This window comes from Protobothrops mucrosquamatus, unplaced genomic scaffold (genome assembly GCF_001527695.2).
Source record: "Protobothrops mucrosquamatus isolate PMUCROS unplaced genomic scaffold, P.Mucros_1.0 scaffold_178, whole genome shotgun sequence".
Taxonomy (NCBI): domain Eukaryota; kingdom Metazoa; phylum Chordata; class Lepidosauria; order Squamata; family Viperidae; genus Protobothrops; species Protobothrops mucrosquamatus.
Window position 1 is genome coordinate 618954 of NW_015386254.1, and position 2965 is coordinate 621918.

Here is a 2965-nt window from a genome sequence, read left to right on the forward strand (position 1 = left end):
ATTTACTGGGAAAACCTTACCTTCCTGCTCTGTATCTGTATAATCAGCTTGTGATGGCCAAGAGCTGTGGTTTGTTGACCCAGTGCAAAGGCCAATCAATTACACACAGTTCAGGAAAGTGGAAATTTGTCACTTATTTCTGCTCAGGAGCAAAGGGCTTCCCCATTAGCAAACAAAGGAGCTCAGAGGAACCACAAGAAGACTGGCATTATATTTCTTAGACTTCAGAATACAGGAAATTAACAACAGCACTACAATGACTTGTTACAAACTTATCGTTAAAATAGCATGTGTACAAGTACAGGAAATTAAGTCAAATCCTTGACTTATGACCACAACTGAGCCCAAAATTTCTGTTGCTAAGCGAGACACTCGCTAAGTGAATTTTGCCCCATTTTACAATCATTCTTGCTACAGTTGTTATGTGAATTATTGCAGATGTTAAGTTAGTAACAGGATTGTAAGGTGAATCTGGCTTCCCCATCTATTCTACTTGTCAGAGGTTTGCAAAAGTTGATCATGGAACCCAGGAACACTACAACTATCATAAATATGAGCATCTGAATTTTGGTCACATGATGCTGCAATGGTCATGAATGTGAAAAACTGTCATAAGTCATTTTTTTAATGCTGTTGTAACTTCAAACCGTCACTAAACAAACGGTTGTAAGTCAGGACTACCTATAGTGCTATTCACCTTGGAATAACATTTGTACAAGGAGTGCTGTTCAGCTGTTCTTATCATAACTTACACCATCTCTGCTTGCCCCTCAAGTCAAGCTGCAACAAGCTTCTAGTTACTGTTCTAACTTGCATCCTGCAGAGCTAAATATAATTTCTTGCTTTTCTTTAGCAAAGCATTTGGCAGTTTACTGTTTTATGCTTCTGCGCAAACAGGGTAAATTGAAGCGAGAGGAGTGTAGAAAGAAAAAAAAGAGGCTTCTGTAAAATAGGTACTTTTAAAATAGGATAAAGTTTGGAAAGGTGAAATTTGGGGTCCCAGGTTTTCAATCTCTTCTGCTGAACGCATGATTAAATATTAAATAAAGACAGCTTGAGAAGTTGCACTCTACTTGGCATTTCAGAACACAGGAGCTTTTGCCAACATGAAATCATAGGAACTGGCTTAATTAAAATCCTTACCAGCAACAATACTGTAGAAGTTCTCAAGCAGGACTGAGAACGGGCCTCTGAAGTTATTTCACTCCGGCATCAAGTACTCCTGTACGAGGAGCTAGGCCTTCTGAATCTCCAAGCATAACTTCCGAGAAAACTTACCGTACTTCACGGGTGTCAAACTTCCGCGCCGTGGGCCGGTTTCATCATACCGAAGCCGCGCCCACCCCACTCCCGGCAATGCAAAAAGAGTCGCGATACACCCGTGTTATAGACTAACGGTGGAGATCAGGGACCCTCCATTGCGAGCCCCAATTCAAGCTCAGCTGAAGGGCCTCTTTCCTTTTCGGAGACGTTGCCTCCCTGCAGCAATTACGCCGCCAAGTTTCTCAAAAGGCTGTAAGTTTTTGCAAAGCATTGGCTCCTCCAGAGAAGCGCCTATCACCCAAACACATATCACAAAATCCAATCTTCCCATATTTAAGCACTTAGGATGTCAGGCTTACCTTTCCACGGGGAAAAAAAGGGAGTCTCAAAGCAACATCGATCCTGAAATTGTAAATAAACTGATACGGACGCTTACCCTTCGCTGGCCTCCTGTCAAAAGCACTTTCGTTTTCAAAAGTGCCCCTCCCTTCTTCCTTGTAGTTATTTTGTGAGTCGCATTTCCTCTGCCGTGTCCTCAGGCAGCTGCTTCAAGAGAGGAAAAGTTTCACAGAAGTCCTGCTTAATTGGCCACATCAAACAAAAGGGCTGTACAAGCCTTGAAGATGCCTTTCCTCCACAAAGGTTTAAGTGAAGATAGGCACCTGTTGCTTCACTTAATGTTGCTTTTTTGTTTGTTTGTTTTTTAACCTCCTGCAGAATTGTAGTACCAGGGAAGGGTTTCTGGCACGTGCAGATTCTTTTTCTCCCATTTGCAAGAGATAGAGGAGGCCAAGGACCTGGGAGAGGCCTACAGGGAAGACAAAACTCTTCTCCTGAGGGGAATCCAAGTCTGGAAAACGGTCCCCTCCCTTTTCACCCTCAGCTCTGTGAGAGAAGTATTTGCCTAACTCTCATGTTCCTGTCAACTCCCTTCTGAAACTTTTCCTCTTTGTGAGTTTGTGACACTATTGCTATCAGTCTTGCTATTGAACTTTGGAAACTAGCATTGACATTGCTTGATTGACTCTTGATGGACATTAACTTGTGAATTTGGTGAGATTTCCTTCAGGGTTGGTCCTTATACCAGCTTTCTGATAATGGGCATCAATTATCCCATTGAAGTCTACTTGATATAAGCAGCTGTTGATTTTCTGGCTATAGTTTTTTTACAGGTCTTACTCTGGAGGTGGCATTTTTCCATTGCTGGTTCTTTTATTTACTTCATGGACTGACTGCTGAGAGCACTTAGCAATTTCTCCTTTCCACTTCATCCTGAGAGGAGCAACCAGGATGCCCCCAGACTCAAGTCCTGCAAGCTGATTGTCAGCAATGAGTGCATTGCCGATTCAGCAAGGTTTTATATAGCTGTTTTGTTTTGCTATGGACTCAATATATCAATAGAAGCCAGATTACTACTGTGTGTTAGTGTGGTAATAGGGATTCATTAATACAAGTGCATTCCAAATAAAAATATTAATACTAAAATACTGAAGATGCTTCAATGCACTTTTATTCTTACTCTGTATAGTAACTACCCCTCATTCAGAGCCATTACAATTTTCAACAATCGCTGAACAAGTATATGTCAAGCAAGGATTACCTGCAAGAGCTGCCTGTGCTTTCCAATATGATCTCTGAAGTGCCCTTGCAGCTGTAGTCATATTCAGGCTGGTTCAGTATGTAGGAATAGAAGTTTTAATAT

At 41.7% G+C, this 2965-nt stretch overlaps 1 protein-coding gene across 1 annotated transcript in view; it reads right to left on the reverse strand.

The window, feature by feature from the left end:
- LOC107294429 (NACHT, LRR and PYD domains-containing protein 3) overlaps window positions 1-1165 on the reverse strand; it is a 31548-nt gene extending 30383 nt beyond the window's left edge. The window contains exon 1 of the mRNA XM_015823663.1: window positions 1144-1165. The gene's annotated coding sequence lies outside the window, so the exon portion shown is untranslated. The remainder of the gene's footprint in view (window positions 1-1143) is intronic.
- Between the last annotated feature and the right edge of the window lie 1800 nt (window positions 1166-2965).